This window comes from Symsagittifera roscoffensis, chromosome 7, assembly GCF_963678635.1.
Source record: "Symsagittifera roscoffensis chromosome 7, txSymRosc1.1, whole genome shotgun sequence".
In the NCBI taxonomy this organism is placed as follows: domain Eukaryota; kingdom Metazoa; phylum Xenacoelomorpha; order Acoela; family Convolutidae; genus Symsagittifera; species Symsagittifera roscoffensis.
In genome coordinates this window covers 18133665-18149490 of record NC_087068.1, presented here as the reverse complement: position 1 = coordinate 18149490, position 15826 = coordinate 18133665, and the positions used below count along the sequence as shown (strand labels likewise).

General features: G+C 39.2%; 1 protein-coding gene and 37 non-coding genes across 38 annotated transcripts in view; 1 reads left to right on the top strand and 37 right to left on the bottom strand.

The window, feature by feature from the left end:
* The window catches only part of LOC134851932 (SCO-spondin-like), a 116675-nt gene that overhangs the window by 22346 nt on the left and 78503 nt on the right, over positions 1–15826 (top strand). The gene's annotated exons all lie outside the window — the stretch shown is intronic.
* Trnai-aau (transfer RNA isoleucine (anticodon AAU)) lies at positions 210–283 on the bottom strand. The gene has a single exon. It is a non-coding gene; the product is annotated as a tRNA-Ile (tRNA).
* Trnai-aau (transfer RNA isoleucine (anticodon AAU)) lies at positions 531–604 on the bottom strand. The gene has a single exon. It is a non-coding gene; the product is annotated as a tRNA-Ile (tRNA).
* On the bottom strand, positions 1165–1238 carry Trnai-aau (transfer RNA isoleucine (anticodon AAU)). Its single transcript has one exon. It is a non-coding gene; the product is annotated as a tRNA-Ile (tRNA).
* On the bottom strand, positions 1479–1552 carry Trnai-aau (transfer RNA isoleucine (anticodon AAU)). Its single transcript has one exon. It is a non-coding gene; the product is annotated as a tRNA-Ile (tRNA).
* Positions 2090–2163, bottom strand: Trnai-aau (transfer RNA isoleucine (anticodon AAU)). The gene has a single exon. It is a non-coding gene; the product is annotated as a tRNA-Ile (tRNA).
* On the bottom strand, positions 2411–2484 carry Trnai-aau (transfer RNA isoleucine (anticodon AAU)). Its single transcript has one exon. It is a non-coding gene; the product is annotated as a tRNA-Ile (tRNA).
* Positions 3048–3121, bottom strand: Trnai-aau (transfer RNA isoleucine (anticodon AAU)). The gene has a single exon. It is a non-coding gene; the product is annotated as a tRNA-Ile (tRNA).
* On the bottom strand, positions 3369–3442 carry Trnai-aau (transfer RNA isoleucine (anticodon AAU)). The gene has a single exon. It is a non-coding gene; the product is annotated as a tRNA-Ile (tRNA).
* On the bottom strand, positions 3688–3761 carry Trnai-aau (transfer RNA isoleucine (anticodon AAU)). The gene has a single exon. It is a non-coding gene; the product is annotated as a tRNA-Ile (tRNA).
* Positions 4009–4082, bottom strand: Trnai-aau (transfer RNA isoleucine (anticodon AAU)). The gene has a single exon. It is a non-coding gene; the product is annotated as a tRNA-Ile (tRNA).
* On the bottom strand, positions 4642–4715 carry Trnai-aau (transfer RNA isoleucine (anticodon AAU)). Its single transcript has one exon. It is a non-coding gene; the product is annotated as a tRNA-Ile (tRNA).
* On the bottom strand, positions 4956–5029 carry Trnai-aau (transfer RNA isoleucine (anticodon AAU)). The gene has a single exon. It is a non-coding gene; the product is annotated as a tRNA-Ile (tRNA).
* Trnai-aau (transfer RNA isoleucine (anticodon AAU)) lies at positions 5567–5640 on the bottom strand. The gene has a single exon. It is a non-coding gene; the product is annotated as a tRNA-Ile (tRNA).
* Trnai-aau (transfer RNA isoleucine (anticodon AAU)) lies at positions 5892–5965 on the bottom strand. Its single transcript has one exon. It is a non-coding gene; the product is annotated as a tRNA-Ile (tRNA).
* On the bottom strand, positions 6529–6602 carry Trnai-aau (transfer RNA isoleucine (anticodon AAU)). The gene has a single exon. It is a non-coding gene; the product is annotated as a tRNA-Ile (tRNA).
* Trnai-aau (transfer RNA isoleucine (anticodon AAU)) lies at positions 6844–6917 on the bottom strand. Its single transcript has one exon. It is a non-coding gene; the product is annotated as a tRNA-Ile (tRNA).
* Positions 7454–7527, bottom strand: Trnai-aau (transfer RNA isoleucine (anticodon AAU)). The gene has a single exon. It is a non-coding gene; the product is annotated as a tRNA-Ile (tRNA).
* Positions 7773–7846, bottom strand: Trnai-aau (transfer RNA isoleucine (anticodon AAU)). Its single transcript has one exon. It is a non-coding gene; the product is annotated as a tRNA-Ile (tRNA).
* Positions 8091–8164, bottom strand: Trnai-aau (transfer RNA isoleucine (anticodon AAU)). Its single transcript has one exon. It is a non-coding gene; the product is annotated as a tRNA-Ile (tRNA).
* Positions 8410–8483, bottom strand: Trnai-aau (transfer RNA isoleucine (anticodon AAU)). Its single transcript has one exon. It is a non-coding gene; the product is annotated as a tRNA-Ile (tRNA).
* Trnai-aau (transfer RNA isoleucine (anticodon AAU)) lies at positions 9032–9105 on the bottom strand. The gene has a single exon. It is a non-coding gene; the product is annotated as a tRNA-Ile (tRNA).
* Positions 9343–9416, bottom strand: Trnai-aau (transfer RNA isoleucine (anticodon AAU)). The gene has a single exon. It is a non-coding gene; the product is annotated as a tRNA-Ile (tRNA).
* Trnai-aau (transfer RNA isoleucine (anticodon AAU)) lies at positions 9658–9731 on the bottom strand. Its single transcript has one exon. It is a non-coding gene; the product is annotated as a tRNA-Ile (tRNA).
* Trnai-aau (transfer RNA isoleucine (anticodon AAU)) lies at positions 9977–10050 on the bottom strand. Its single transcript has one exon. It is a non-coding gene; the product is annotated as a tRNA-Ile (tRNA).
* Positions 10279–10352, bottom strand: Trnai-aau (transfer RNA isoleucine (anticodon AAU)). Its single transcript has one exon. It is a non-coding gene; the product is annotated as a tRNA-Ile (tRNA).
* Trnai-aau (transfer RNA isoleucine (anticodon AAU)) lies at positions 10603–10676 on the bottom strand. The gene has a single exon. It is a non-coding gene; the product is annotated as a tRNA-Ile (tRNA).
* Trnai-aau (transfer RNA isoleucine (anticodon AAU)) lies at positions 10917–10990 on the bottom strand. The gene has a single exon. It is a non-coding gene; the product is annotated as a tRNA-Ile (tRNA).
* On the bottom strand, positions 11235–11308 carry Trnai-aau (transfer RNA isoleucine (anticodon AAU)). The gene has a single exon. It is a non-coding gene; the product is annotated as a tRNA-Ile (tRNA).
* On the bottom strand, positions 11868–11941 carry Trnai-aau (transfer RNA isoleucine (anticodon AAU)). The gene has a single exon. It is a non-coding gene; the product is annotated as a tRNA-Ile (tRNA).
* On the bottom strand, positions 12183–12256 carry Trnai-aau (transfer RNA isoleucine (anticodon AAU)). The gene has a single exon. It is a non-coding gene; the product is annotated as a tRNA-Ile (tRNA).
* Trnai-aau (transfer RNA isoleucine (anticodon AAU)) lies at positions 12474–12547 on the bottom strand. Its single transcript has one exon. It is a non-coding gene; the product is annotated as a tRNA-Ile (tRNA).
* Positions 13083–13156, bottom strand: Trnai-aau (transfer RNA isoleucine (anticodon AAU)). The gene has a single exon. It is a non-coding gene; the product is annotated as a tRNA-Ile (tRNA).
* On the bottom strand, positions 13716–13789 carry Trnai-aau (transfer RNA isoleucine (anticodon AAU)). Its single transcript has one exon. It is a non-coding gene; the product is annotated as a tRNA-Ile (tRNA).
* Trnai-aau (transfer RNA isoleucine (anticodon AAU)) lies at positions 14032–14105 on the bottom strand. The gene has a single exon. It is a non-coding gene; the product is annotated as a tRNA-Ile (tRNA).
* Positions 14642–14715, bottom strand: Trnai-aau (transfer RNA isoleucine (anticodon AAU)). The gene has a single exon. It is a non-coding gene; the product is annotated as a tRNA-Ile (tRNA).
* Trnai-aau (transfer RNA isoleucine (anticodon AAU)) lies at positions 14956–15029 on the bottom strand. Its single transcript has one exon. It is a non-coding gene; the product is annotated as a tRNA-Ile (tRNA).
* Positions 15591–15664, bottom strand: Trnai-aau (transfer RNA isoleucine (anticodon AAU)). The gene has a single exon. It is a non-coding gene; the product is annotated as a tRNA-Ile (tRNA).

The following is a 15826-nucleotide window of genomic DNA, read 5'->3' as shown; positions in this document are numbered from 1 at the left end:
TCTTATTGATGAGACACTTGTAACCTCTCTGCGTTTGTTTACTTGAGGTTTTTCGTAACGTTTTCTTCTTCAAAAAAAATACTTCTAAATTTCGTTATGAAGAAACTCTGGCTTTTCTGCGTTTTTTTCCAGAAAGTTTTTCGTCAGAAGTTGAGCTGTCTCTCGTCGTGTCATAACATAAAATCAATTCTTTCTCTCGCGGGAAGCACTGGCCACAGACAGGCTCGAACTGTCGACCCTCGCGTTATTAGCACGATGCTCTAACCGACTGAGCTATGCGGCCTGCTCTACTGAGGACTTCACAACTTTATGATCTTTTTGATTAGACACTTGTAACTTCTCTGCGTTTTTTTTACTTGAGGTTTTTTGAAACGTCTTCTTCCTAAAAAGAGACTTCTAAAATTCGTTATGAAGAAACTCTGGCTTTTCTGCGTTTTTTTTTCCAGAAGTTTTTTCGTCAGAAGTTGAATTTTTTTTTAAATCGTCGTGTCATAAAGAATAGACAATATCATCTGGCTCGCGGGAAGCATTGACCACAGACAGGCTCGAACTGTCGACCCTCGCGTTATTAGCACGATGCTCTAACCGACTGAGCTATGCGGCCTGCTGTAATGGGGACTTCACAACTTTAAGGTCTTATTGATGAGAAACTTGTAACTTCTCTACGTTTATTTACTTGAGGTTTTTCGAAACGTATTCCTCTTCACAAAAAGACTTCTAAAATTCTTTATGAATAAACTCTGGCTTTTCTGCGTTTTTTTTTCCAGAATTTTTTTTGTCAGAAATTGAATTTTTTTAATCGTCTTGTCATAAAGAATAGACTATATCATCTGGCTCGCTGGAAGAATTGACCACAGACAGGCTCGAACTGTCGACCCTCGCGTTATTAGCACGTTGCTCTAACCGACTGGCTATGCGGCCTGCTGTAATGGGGACTTCACAACTTGACGGTCTTATTGATGAGAAACTTGTAACTTCTCTGCGTTTATTTACTTGAGGTTTTTCGAAACGTATTCTTCTTCAGAAAAAGACTTCCAAAATTCTTTATGAAGAAACTCTGGCTTTTCTGCGTTTTTTTCCAGAAATTTTTTCGTCAGAAATCGAATTTTTTCAAATCGTCTTGTCATAAAGAATAGACTATATCATCTGGCTCGCTGGAAGAATTGACCACAGACAGGCTCGAACTGTCGACCCTCGCGTTATTAGCACGATGCTCTAACCGACTGAGCGATGCGGCCTGCTGTACTTGGGACTTCACAACTCTTTTATCTTATTGATGAGACACTTGTAACCTCTCTGCGTTTGTTTACTTGAGGTTTTTCGAAACGTTTTCTTCTTCAAAAAAAAATACTTCTAAAATTCGTTATGAAGAAACTTTGGCTTTTCTGCGTTTTTTCCAGAAAGTTTTTCGTCAGAAGTTGAGTTGTCTCTCGTCGTGTCATAAAAATAAAATCAATTCTTTCTCTCGCGGGAAGTACTGGCCACAGACAGGCTCGAACTGTCGACCCTCGCGGTATTAGCACGATGCTCTAACCGACTGAGCTATGCGGCCTGCTGTACTTGGTACTTCACAACTGTATTATCTTATTGATGAGACACTTGTAACTTCTCTGCGTTTGTTTACTTGAGGTTTTTCCAAACGTGTTCTTCTTAAAAAAAACTCAGGCTTTTTGCGTTTTATTTTCCGGAAAGTTTTTCGTCAGAAATTGATTTTTTTTAATCGTCGTGTCATAAAGAATAAACTATTTCATCTGGCTCGCCGGAAGCCTTGACCACAGACAGGCTCAAGCTGTCGACCTTCGCGTTATTAGCCTGATGCTCTAAACGACTGAGCTATGCGGCCTGCTGTAATGGGGACTTCACAACTTTAAGGTTTTATTGATGAGAAACTTGTAACTTCTCTGCGTTTTTTTTACTTGAGGTTTTTTGAAACGTCTTCATCCTAAAAAGAGACTTCTAAAGTTCGTTATGAAGAAACTCTGGCTTTTCTGCGTTTTTTTTCCAGAAGTTTTTTCGTCAGAAGTTGAATTTTTTTTTAAATCGTCGTGTCATAAAGAATAGACAATATCATCTGGCTCGCGGGAAGCATTGACCACAGACAGGCTCGAACTGTCGACCCTCGCGTTATTAGCACGATGCTCTAACCGACTGAGCTATGCGGCCTGCTCTACTGAGGACTTCACAACTTTATGATCTTTTTGATTAGACACTTGTAACTTCTCTGCGTTTTTTTTACTTGAGGTTTTTTGAAACGTCTTCTTCCTAAAAAGAGACTTCTAAAATTCGTTATGAAGAAACTCTGGCTTTTCTGCGTTTTTTTTTCCAGAAGTTTTTTCGTCAGAAGTTGAATTTTTTTTTAAATCGTCGTGTCATAAAGAATAGACAATATCATCTGGCTCGCGGGAAGCATTGACCACAGACAGGCTCGAACTGTCGACCCTCGCGTTATTAGCACGATGCTCTAACCGACTGAGCTATGCGGCCTGCTGTAATGGGGACTTCACAACTTTAAGGTCTTATTGATGAGAAACTTGTAACTTCTCTACGTTTATTTACTTGAGGTTTTTCGAAACGTATTCCTCTTCACAAAAAGACTTCTAAAATTCTTTATGAATAAACTCTGGCTTTTCTGCGTTTTTTTTTTCCAGAATTTTTTTTGTCAGAAATTGAATTTTTTTTAATCGTCTTGTCATAAAGAATAGACTATATCATCTGGCTCGCTGGAAGAATTGACCACAGACAGGCTCGAACTGTCGACCCTCGCGTTATTAGCACGTTGCTCTAACCGACTGGCTATGCGGCCTGCTGTAATGGGGACTTCACAACTTTAAGGTCTTATTGATGAGAAACTTGTAACTTCTCTGCGTTTATTTACTTGAGGTTTTTCGAAACGTATTCTTCTTCAGAAAAAGACTTCCAAAATTCTTTATGAAGAAACTCTGGCTTTTCTGCGTTTTTTTTCCAGAAATTTTTTCGTCAGAAATCGAATTTTTTTAAATCGTCTTGTCATAAAGAATAGACTATATCATCTGGCTCGCTGGAAGAATTGACCACAGACAGGCTCGAACTGTCGACCCTCGCGTTATTAGCACGATGCTCTAACCGACTGAGCTATGCGGCCTGCTCTACTGAGGACTTCACAACTTTATGATCTTTTTGATTAGACACTTGTAACTTCTCTGCGTTTTTTTTACTTGAGGTTTTTTGAAACGTCTTCTTCCTAAAAAGAGACTTCTAAAATTCGTTATGAAGAAACTCTGGCTTTTCTGCGTTTTTTTTTCCAGAAGTTTTTTCGTCAGAAGTTGAATTTTTTTTTAAATCGTCGTGTCATAAAGAATAGACAATATCATCTGGCTCGCGGGAAGCATTGACCACAGACAGGCTCGAACTGTCGACCCTCGCGTTATTAGCACGATGCTCTAACCGACTGAGCTATGCGGCCTGCTCTACTGAGGACTTCACAACTTTGATCTTTTTGATTAGACACTTGTAACTTCTCTGCGTTTTTTTTACTTGAGGTTTTTTGAAACGTCTTCTTCCTAAAAAGAGACTTCTAAAATTCGTTATGAAGAAACTCTGGCTTTTCTGCGTTTTTTTTTCCAGAAGTTTTTTCGTCAGAAGTTGAATTTTTTTTTAAATCGTCGTGTCATAAAGAATAGACAATATCATCTGGCTCGCGGGAAGCATTGACCACAGACAGGCTCGAACTGTCGACCCTCGCGTTATTAGCACGATGCTCTAACCGACTGAGCTATTCGGCCTGCTCTACTGAGGACTTCACAACTTTATGATCTTTTTGATTAGACACTTGTAACTTCTCTGCGTTTTTTTTACTTGAGGTTTTTTGAAACGTCTTCTTCCTAAAAAGAGACTTCTAAAATTCGTTATGAAGAAACTCTGGCTTTTCGGCGTTTTTTTTTCCAGAAGTTTTTTCGTCAGAAGTTGAATTTTTTTTTAAATCGTCGTGTCATAAAGAATAGACAATATCATCTGGCTCGCGGGAAGCATTGACCACAGACAGGCTCGAACTGTCGACCCTCGCGTTATTAGCACGATGCTCTAACCGACTGAGCAATGCGGCCTGCTGTAATGGGGACTTCACAACTTTAAGGTCTTATTGATGAGAAACTTGTAACTTCTCTACGTTTATTTACTTGAGGTTTTTCGAAACGTATTCCTCTTCACAAAAAGACTTCTAAAATTCTTTATGAATAAACTCTGGCTTTTCTGCGTTTTTTTCCAGAATTTTTTTTGTCAGAAATTGAATTTTTTTTAATCGTCTTGTCATAAAGAATAGACTATATCATCTGGCTCGCTGGAAGAATTGACCACAGACAGGCTCGAACTGTCGACCCTCGCGTTATTAGCACGTTGCTCTAACCGACTGGCTATGCGGCCTGCTGTAATGGGGACTTCACAACTTTAAGGTCTTATTGATGAGAAACTTGTAACTTCTCTGCGTTTATTTACTTGAGGTTTTTCGAAACGTATTCTTCTTCAGAAAAAGACTTCCAAAATTCTTTATGAAGAAACTCTGGCTTTTCTGCGTTTTTTTCCAGAAATTTTTTCGTCAGAAATCGAATTTTTTCAAATCGTCTTGTCATAAAGAATAGACTATATCATCTGGCTCGCTGGAAGAATTGACCACAGACAGGCTCGAACTGTCGACCCTCGCGTTATTAGCACGATGCTCTAACCGACTGAGCGATGCGGCCTGCTGTACTTGGGACTTCACAACTCTTTTATCTTATTGATGAGACACTTGTAACCTCTCTGCGTTTGTTTACTTGAGGTTTTTCGAAACGTTTTCTTCTTCAAAAAAAAATACTTCTAAAATTCGTTATGAAGAAACTCTGGCTTTTCTGCGTTTTTTCCAGAAAGTTTTTCGTCAGAAGTTGAGTTGTCTCTCGTAGTGTCATAAAAATAAAATCAATTCTTTCTCTCGCGGGAAGTACTGGCCACAGACAGGCTCGAACTGTCGACCTTCGCGGTATTAGCACGATGCTCTAACCGACTGAGCTATGCGGCCTGCTGTACTTGGTACTTCACAACTGTATTATCTTATTGATGAGACACTTGTAACTTCTCTGCGTTTGTTTACTTGAGGTTTTTCCAAACGTGTTCTTCTTAAAAAAAAACTCAGGCTTTTTGCGTTTTATTTTCCGGAAAGTTTTTCGTCAGAAATTGATTTTTTTTAATCGTCGTGTCATAAAGAATAAACTATTTCATCTGGCTCGCCGGAAGCCTTGACCACAGACAGGCTCAAGCTGTCGACCTTCGCGTTATTAGCCTGATGCTCTAAACGACTGAGCTATGCGGCCTGCTGTAATGGGGACTTCACAACTTTAAGGTTTTATTGATGAGAAACTTGTAACTTCTCTGCGTTTTTTACTTGAGGTTTTTTTGAAACGTCTTCATCCTAAAAAGAGACTTCTAAAGTTCGTTATGAAGAAACTCTGGCTTTTCTGCGTTTTTTTTTCCAGAAGTTTTTTCGTCAGAAGTTGAATTTTTTTTAAATCGTCGTGTCATAAAGAATAGACAATATCATCTGGCTCGCGGGAAGCATTGACCACAGACAGGCTCGAACTGTCGACCCTCGCGTTATTAGCACGATGCTCTAACCGACTGAGCTATGCGGCCTGCTCTACTGAGGACTTCACAACTTTATGATCTTTTTGATTAGACACTTGTAACTTCTCTGCGTTTTTTTTACTTGAGGTTTTTTGAAACGTCTTCTTCCTAAAAAGAGACTTCTAAAATTCGTTATGAAGAAACTCTGGCTTTTCTGCGTTTTTTTTCCAGAAGTTTTTTCGTCAGAAGTTGAATTTTTTTTTTTTTTAAATCGTCGTGTCATAAAGAATAGACAATATCATCTGGCTCGCGGGAAGCATTGACCACAGACAGGCTCGAACTGTCGACCCTCGCGTTATTAGCACGATGCTCTAACCGACTGAGCTATGCGGCCTGCTGTAATGGGGACTTCACAACTTTAAGGTCTTATTGATGAGAAACTTGTAACTTCTCTACGTTTATTTACTTGAGGTTTTTCGAAACGTATTCCTCTTCACAAAAAGACTTCTAAAATTCTTTATGAATAAACTCTGGCTTTTCTGCGTTTTTTTTTTCCAGAATTTTTTTTGTCAGAAATTGAATTTTTTTTAATCGTCTTGTCATAAAGAATAGACTATATCATCTGGCTCGCTGGAAGAATTGACCACAGACAGGCTCGAACTGTCGACCCTCGCGTTATTAGCACGTTGCTCTAACCGACTGGCTATGCGGCCTGCTGTAATGGGGACTTCACAACTTTAAGGTCTTATTGATGAGAAACTTGTAACTTCTCTGCGTTCATTTACTTGAGGTTTTTCGAAACGTATTCTTCTTCAGAAAAAGACTTCCAAAATTCTTTATGAAGAAACTCTGGCTTTTCTGCGTTTTTTTTCCAGAAATTTTTTCGTCAGAAATCGAATTTTTTTAAATCGTCTTGTCATAAAGAATAGACTATATCATCTGGCTCGCTGGAAGAATTGACCACAGACAGGCTCGAACTGTCGACCCTCGCGTTATTAGCACGATGCTCTAACCGACTGAGCGATGCGGCCTGCTGTACTTGGGACTTCACAACTCTTTTATCTTATTGATGAGACACTTGTAATATCTCTGCGTTTGTTTACTTGAGGTTTTTCGAAACGTTTTCTTCTTCAAAAAAAAATACTTCTAAAATTCGTTATGAAGAAACTCTGGCTTTTCTGCGTTTTTTTCCAGAAAGTTTTTCGTCAGAAGTTGAGTTGTCTCTCGTCGTGTCATAAAAATAAAATCAATTCTTTCTCTCGCGGGAAGTACTGGCCACAGACAGGCTCGAACTGTCGACCCTCGCGGTATTAGCACGATGCTCTAACCGACTGAGCTATGCGGCCTGCTGTACTTGGTACTTCACAACTGTATTATCTTATTGATGAGACACTTGTAACTTCTCTGCGTTTGTTTACTTGAGGTTTTTCCAAACGTGTTCTTCTTAAAAAAAAACTCAGGCTTTTTGCGTTTTATTTTCCGGAAAGTTTTTCGTCAGAAATTGATTTTTTTGAATCGTCGTGTCATAAAGAATAAACTATTTCATCTGGCTCGCCGGAAGCCTTGACCACAGACAGGCTCAAGCTGTCGACCTTCGCGTTATTAGCCTGATGCTCTAAACGACTGAGCTATGCGGCCTGCTCTACTGAGGACGTCACAACTTTATGATCTTTTTGATTAGACACTTGTAACTTCTCTGCGTTTTTTTACTTGAGGTTTTTCGAAACGTTTTCTTCTTCAAAAAAATACTTCTAAAATTCGTTATGAAGAAACTCTGGCTTTTCTGCGTTTTTTTTCCAGAAAGTTTTTCGTCAGAAGTTGAATTTTTTTAAATCGTCTTGTCATAAAGAATAGACTATATCATCTGGCTCGCTGGAAGAATTGACCACAGACAGGCTCGAACTGTCGACCCTCGCGTTATTAGCACGATGCTCTAACCGACTGAGCTATGCGGCCTGCTGTACTTGGGACTTCACAACTCTATTATCTTATTGATGAGACACTTGTAACCTCTGTGCGTTTGCTTACTTGAGGTTTTTCGAAACGTTTTCTTCTTCAAAAAAAAAAATACTTCTAAAATTCGTTATGAAGAAACTCTGGCTTTTTTGCGTTTTTTTTTCCAGAAAGTTTTTCGTCAGAAGTTGAGTTGTCTCTCGTCGTGTCATAAAAATAAAATCAATTCTTTCTCTCGCGGGAAGCACTGGCCACAGACAGGCTCGAACTGTCGACCCTCGCGTTATTAGCACGATGCTCTAACCGACTGAGCTATGCGGCCTGCTGTAATGGGGACTTCACAACTTTAAGGTCTTATTGATGAGAAACTTGTAAGTTCTCTGCGTTTATTTACTTGAGGTTTTTCGAAACGTATTCTTCTGCACAAAGAGACTTCTAAAATTCTTTTTGAAGAAACTCTGGCTTTTCTGCGTTTTTTTTCCAGAAGTTTTTTCGTCAGAAGTTGAATTTTTTTAAATCGTCGTGTCATAAAGAATAGACTATATCATCTGGCTCGCGGGAAGCATTGACCACAGACAGGCTCGAACTGTCGACCCTCGCGTTATTAGCACGATGCTCTAACCGACTGAGCTATGCGGCCTGCTGTAAGGGGGACTTCACAACTTTAAGGTCTTATTGATGAGAAACTTGTAACTTCTCTGCGTTTATTTACTTGAGGTTTTTCGAAACGTATTCTTCTTCACAAAGAGACTTCTAAAATTCTTTTTGAAGAAACTCTGGCTTTTCTGCGTTTTTTTTTCAGAAGTTTTTTCGTCAGAAGTTGAATTTTTTTTAAATCGTCGTGTCATAAAGAACAGACTATATCATCTGGCTCGCGGGAAGCATTGACCACAGACAGGCTCGAACTGTCGACCCTCGCGTTATTAGCACGATGCTCTAACCGACTGAGCTATGCGGCCTGCTGTAATGGGGACTTCACAACTTTAAGGTCTTATTGATGAGAAACTTGTAACTTCTCTGCGTTTATTTACTTGAGGTTTTTCGAAACGTATTCTTCTTCAAAAAAACACTTCTAAAATTCGTTATGAAGAAACTCTGGCTTTTCTGCGTTTTTTTTTCCAGAAAATTTTTCGTCAGAAGTTGAGTTGTCTCTCGTCGTGTCATAAAAATAAAATCAATTCTTTCTCTCGCGGGAAGCACTGGCCACAGAAGTCGACCCTCGCGTTATTAGCACGATGCTCTAACCGACTGAGCTATGCGGCCTGCTGTAAGGGGGACTTCACAACTTTAAGGTCTTATTGATGAGAAACTTGTAACTTCTCTGCGTTTATTTACTTGAGGTTTTTCGAAACGTATTCTTCTTCACAAAAAGACTTCTAAAATTCTTTATGAAGAAACTCTGGCTTTTCTGCGTTTTTTTCCAGAAGTTTTTTCGTCAGAAGTTGAATTTTTTTAACATCGTCGTGTCATAAAGAATAGGCTATATCATCTGGCTCGCGGGAAGCATTGACCACAGACAGGCTCGAACTGTCGACCCTCGCGTTATTAGCACGATGCTCTAACCGACTGAGCTATGCGGCCTGCTGTAATGGGGACTTCACAACTTTAAGGTCTTATTGATGAGAAACTTGTAACTTCTCTGCGTTTATTTACTTGAGGTTTTTCGAAACGTATTCTTCACAAAAAGACTTCTAAAATTCTTTATGAAGAAACTCTGGCTTTTCTGCGTTTTTTCCAGAATTTTTTTTTCAGAAATTGAATTTTTTTAATCGTCTTGTCATAAAGAATAGACTATATCATCTGGCTCGCTGGAAGAATTGACCACAGACAGGCTCGAACTGTCGACCCTCGCGTTATTAGCACGATGCTCTAACCGACTGAGCTATGCGGCCTGCTGTACTTGGGACTTCACAACTCTATTATCTTATTGATGAGACACTTGTAACCTCTCTGCGTTTGTTTACTTGAGGTTTTTCGAAACGTTTTCTTCTTCAAAAAAAATACTTCTAAAATTCGTTATGAAGAAACTCTGGCTTTTTTGCGTTTTTTTTCCAGAAAGTTTTTCGTCAGAAGTTGAGTTGTCTCTCGTCGTGTCATAAAAATAAAATCAATTTTTTCTCTCGCGGGAAGCACTGGCCACAGACAGGCTCGAACTGTCGACCCTCGCGTTATTAGCACGATGCTCTAACCGACTGAGCTATGCGGCCTGCTGTAAGGGGGACTTCACAACTTTAAGGTCTTATTGATGAGAAACTTGTAACTTCTCTGCGTTTATTTACTTGAGGTTTTTCGAAACGTATTCTTCTTCACAAAAGACTTCTAAAATTCTTTATGAAGAAACTCTGGCTTTTCTGCGTTTTTTTTCCAGAAGTTTTTTCGTCAGAAGTTGAATTTTTTTTTAAATCGTCGTGTCATAAAGAATAGACTATATCATCTGGCTCGCGGGAAGCATTGACCACAGACAGGCTCGAACTGTCGACCCTCGCGTTATTAGCACGATGCTCTAACCGACTGAGCTATGCGGCCTGCTGTAATGGAGACTTCACAACTTTAAGGTCTTATTGATGAGAAACTTGTAACTTCTCTGCGTTTATTTACTTGAGGTTTTTCGAAACGTATTCTTCTTCACAAAAAGACTTCTAAAAATCTTTATGAAGAAACTCTGGCTTTTCTGCGTTTTTTTCCAGAAATTGAATTTTTTTTAATCGTCTTGTCATAAAGAATAGACTAGATCATCTGGCTCGCTGGAAGAATTGACCACAGACAGGCTCGAACTGTCGACCCTCGCGTTATTAGCACGATGCTCTAACCGACTGAGCTATGCGGCCTGCTGTACTTGGGACTTCACAACTCTATTATCTTATTGATGAGACACTTGTAACCTCTCTGCGTTTGTTTACTTGAGGTTTTTCGAAACGTTTTCTTCTTCTTCAAAAAAAATACTTCTAAAATTCTTTTTGATGAAACTCTGGCTTTTCTGCGTTTTTTTTTCCAGAAGTTTTTTCGTCAGAAGTTGAATTTTTTTTAAATCGTCGTGTCATAAAGAATAGACTATATCATCTGGCTCGCGGGAAGCATTGACCACAGACAGGCTCTAACTGTCGACCCTCGCGTTATTAGCACGATGCTCTAACCGACTGAGCTATGCGGCCTGCTGTAATGGGGACTTCACAACTTTAAGGTCTTATTGATGAGAAACTTGTAACTTCTCTGCGTTTATTTACTTGAGGTTTTTCGAAACGTATTCTTCTTCAAAAAAATACTTCTAAAATTCGTTATGAAGAAACTCTGGCTTTTCTGCGTTTTTTTTTCCAGAAAATTTTTCGTCAGAAGTTGAGTTGTCTCTCGTCGTGTCATAAAGAAAAATCAATTCTTTCTCTCGCGGGAAGCACTGGCCACAGACAGGCTCGAACTGTCGACCCTCGCGTTATTAGCACGATGCTCTAACCGACTGAGCTATGCGGCCTGCTGTAAGGGGGACTTCACAACTTTAAGGTCTTATTGATGAGAAACTTGTAACTTCTCTGCGTTTATTTACTTGAGGTTTTTCGAAACGTATTCTTCTTCACAAAAAGACTTCTAAAATTCTTTATGAAGAAACTCTGGCTTTTCTGCGTTTTTTTCCAGAAGTTTTTTCGTCAGAAGTTGAATTTTTTTTAAATCGTCGTGTCATAAAGAATAGACTATATCATCTGGCTCGCGGGAAGAATTGACCACAGACAGTCTCGAACTGTCGACCCTCGCGTTATTAGCACGATGCTCTAACCGACTGAGCTATGCGGCCTGCTGTAATGGGGACTTCACAACTTCAAGGTCTTATTGATGAGAAACTTGTAACTTCTCTGCGACTATTCACTTGAGGTTTTTCGAAACGTATTCTTCTTCACAAAAAGACTTCTAAAATTTTTTATGAAGAAACTCTGGCTTTTCTGCGTTTTTTTCCAGAAATTTTTTCGTCAGAAATTGAATTTTTTTAAATCGTCTTTTCATAAAGAATAGACTATATCATCTGGCTCGCTGGAAGAATTGACCACAGACAGGCTAGAACTGTCGACCCTCGCGTTATTAGCACGTTGCTCTAACCGACTGGCTATGCGGCCTGCTGTAATGGGGACTTCACAACTTAAAGGTTTTATTGATGAGAAACTTGTAACTTCTCTGCGTTTATTTACTTGAGGTTTTTCGAAACGTATTCTTCTTCAGAAAAAGACTTCTAAAATTTTTTATGAAGAAACTCTGGCTTTTCTGCGTTTTTTTCCAGAAATTTTTTCGTCAGAAATTGATTTTTTTTAAATCGTCTTGTCATAAAGAATAGACTATATCATCTGACTCGCTGGAAGAATTGACCACAGACAGGCTCGAACTGTCGACCCTCGCGTTATTAGCACGATGCTCTAACCGACTGAGCTATGCGGCCTGCTGTACTTGGGACTTCACAACTCTATTATCTTATTGATGAGACACTTGTAACCTCTCTGCTTTGGTTTACTTGAGGTTTTTCGAAACGTTTTCTTCTTCAAAAAAAATTCTTCTAAAATTCGTTATGAAGAAACTCTTGCTTTTCTGCGTTTTTTTTCCAGAAAGTTTTTTGTCAGAAGTTGAGTTGTCTCTCGTCGTGTCATAAAAATAAAATCAATTCTTTCTCTCGCGGGAAGCACTGGCCACAGACAGGCTCGAACTGTCGACCCTCGCGTTATTAGCACGATGCTCTAACCGACTGAGCTATGCGGCCTGCTGTACTTGGGACTTCACAACTGTATTATCTTATTGATGAGACACTTGTAACTTCTCTGCGTTTGTTTACTTGAAGTTTTTCCAAACGTGTTCTTCTTAAAAAAAACTCAGGCTTTTTGCGTTTTATTTTCCGGAAAGTTTTTCGTCAGAAGTTGATTTTTTTTAATCGTCGTGTCATAAAGAATATACTATATCATCTGGCTCGCGGGAAGCATTGACCACAGATAGGCTCGAACTGTCGACCCTCGCGTTATTAGCACGATGCTCTAACCGACTGAGCTATGCGGCCTGCTGTAATGGGGACTTCACAACTTTAAGGTCTTATTGATGAGAAACTTGTAACTTCTCTGCGACTATTCACTTGAGGTTTTTCGAAACGTATTCTTCTTCACAAAAAGACTTCTAAAATTTTTTATGAAGAAACTCTGGCTTTTCTGCGTTTTTTTTCCAGAAATTTTTTCGTCAGAAATTGAATTTTTTTTAATCGTCTTGTCATAAAGAATAGACTATATCATCTGGCTCGCTGGAAGAATTGACCACAGACAGGCTAGAAATGTCGACCCTCGCGTTATTAGCACGTTGCTCTAACCGACTGGCTATGCGGCCTGCTGTAATGGGGACTTCACAACTTAAAGGTTTTATTGATGAGACACTTGTAACTTCTCTACGTTTGTTTACTTGAAGTTTTTCCAAACGTGTTCTTCTTAAAAAAAACTCAGGCTTTTCTGCGTTTTTTTCCAGAAGTTTTTTCGTCAGAAGTTGAATTTTTTTTAAATCGTCGTGTCATAAAGAATAGACTATATCATCTGGCTCGCGGGAAGCATTGACCACAGACAGGCTCGAACTGTCGACCCTCGCGTTATTAGCACGATGCTCTAACCGACTGAGCTATGCGGCCTGCTGTAATGGGGACTTCACAACTTTAAGGTCTTATTGATGAGAAACTTGTAACTTCTCTGCGACTATTCACTTGAGGTTTTTCGAAACGTATTCTTCTTCACAAAAAGACTTCTAAAATTTTTTATGAAGAAACTCTGGCTTTTCTGCGTTTTTTTCCAGAAATTTTTTCGTCAGAAATTGAATTTTTTTAAATCGTCTTGTCATAAAGAATAGACTATATTATCTGGCTCGCTGGAAGAATTGACCACAGACAGGCTAGAACTGTCGACCCTCGCGTTATTAGCACGTTGCTCTAACCGACTGGCTATGCGGCCTGCTGTAATGGGGACTTCACAACTTAAAGGTTTTATTGATGAGAAACTTGTAACTTCTCTGCGTTTATTTACTTGAGGTTTTTCGAAACGTATTCTTCTTCAGAAAAAGACTTCTAAAATTTTTTATGAAGAAACTCTGGCTTTTCTGCGTTTTTTTCCAGAAATTTTTTCGTCAGAAATTGAATTTTTTTTAATCGTCTTGTCATAAAGAATAGACTATATCATCTGACTCGCTGGAAGAATTGACCACAGACAGGCTCGAACTGTCGACCCTCGCGTTATTAGCACGATGCTCTAACCGACTGAGCTATGCGGCCTGCTGTACTTGGGACTTCACAACTCTATTATCTTATTGATGAGACACTTGTAACCTCTCTGCTTTGGTTTACTTGAGGTTTTTCGAAACGTTTTCTTCTTCAAAAAAAATACTTCTAAAATTCGTTATGAAGAAACTCTTGCTTTTCTGCGTTTTTTTTTCCAGAAAGTTTTTTGTCAGAAGTTGAGTTGTCTCTCGTCGTGTCATAAAAATAAAATCAATTCTTTCTCTCGCGGGAAGCACTGGCCACAGACAGGCTCGAACTGTCGACCCTCGCGTTATTAGCACGATGCTCTAACCGACTGAGCTATGCGGCCTGCTGTACTTGGGACTTCACAACTGTATTATCTTATTGATGAGACACTTGTAACTTCTCTGCGTTTGTTTACTTGAAGTTTTTCCAAACGTGTTCTTCTTAAAAAAAACTCAGGCTTTTTGCGTTTTATTTTCCGGAAAGTTTTTCGTCAGAAGTTGATTTTTTTTAATCGTCGTGTCATAAAGAATAAACTATTTCATCTGGCTCGCCGGAAGCCTTGACCTTAGACAGGCTCAAACTGTCGACCTTCGCGTTATTAGCCTGATGCTCTAAATGACTGAGCTATGTGGCCTGCTCTACTGAGGACGTCACAACTTTATGATCTTTTTGATTAGACGCTTTTAACTTCTCTGCGTTTTTTTACTTGAGGTTTTTCGAAACGTTTTCTTCTTCAAAAAAAATACTTCTCAAATTCGTTATGAAGAAACTCTCGCTTTTCTGCGGTTTTTTTCCAGAAAGTTTTTCGTCAGAAGTTAAATTTTTTTTAATCGTCTTGTCATAAAGAATAGACTATATCATCTGGCTCGCTGGAAGAATTGACCACAGACAGGCTCGAACTGTCGACCCTCGCGTTATTAGCACGATGCTCTAACCGACTGAGCTATGCGGCCTGCTGTACTTGGGACTTCACAACTCTATTATCTTATTGATGAGACACTTGTAACCTCTCTGCGTTTGTTTACTTGAGGTTTTCGAAACGTTTTCTTCTTCAAAAAAAATACTTCTAAAATTCGTTTTGAAGAAACTCTGGCTTTTCTGCTTTTTTTTTCCAGAAATTTTTTCGTCAGAAGTTGAGTTGTCTCTCGTCGTGTCATAAAAATAAAATCAATTCTTTCTCTGGCGGGAAGCACTGGCCACAGACAGGCTCGAACTGTCGACCCTCGCGTTATTAGCACGATGCTCTAACCGACTGAGCTATGCGGCCTGATGTAAGGGGGACTTCACAACTTTAAGCTCTTATTGATGAGAAACTTGTAACTTCTCTGCGTTTTTTTACTTGAGATTTTTCGAAACGTATTTTTTTTTCAGAAAAGGACTTCTAAAATTCTTTATGAAGAAACTCTGGCTTTTCTGCGTTTTTTTCCAGAAATTTTTTCGTCAGAAATTGAATTTTTTTTAATCGTCTTGTCATAAAGAATAGACTATATCATCTGGCTTGCTGGAAGAAATGACCACAGACAGGCTCGAACTGTCGACCCTCGCGTTATTAGCACGTTGCTCTAACCGACTGGCTATGCGGCCTTGCTGTAATGGGGACTTCACAAGTTTAAGGTCTTATTGATGAGAAACTGGTAACTTCTCTGCGCTTATTTACTTGAGGTTTTTCGAAACGTATTCTTCTTCAGAAAAAGACTTCTAAAATTCTTTATGAAGAAACTCTAGCTTTTCTGCGTTTTTTTCCAGAAATTTTTTCGTCAGAAATTGAATTTTTTTAAATCGTCTTGTCATAAAGAATAGACTATATCATCTGGCTCGCTGGAAGAATTGACCACAGACAGGCTCGAACTGTCGACCCTCGCGTTATTAGCACGATGCTCTAACCGACTGAGCTATGCGGCCTGCTGTACTTGGGACTTCACAACTCTATTATCTTATTGATGAGACACTTGTAACCTCTCTGCGTTTGTTTACTTGAGGTTTTTCGAAACGTTTTCTTCTTCAAAAAAAATACTTCTAAAATTCGTTTTGAAGAAACTCTGGCTTTTCTGCGTTTTTTTTCCA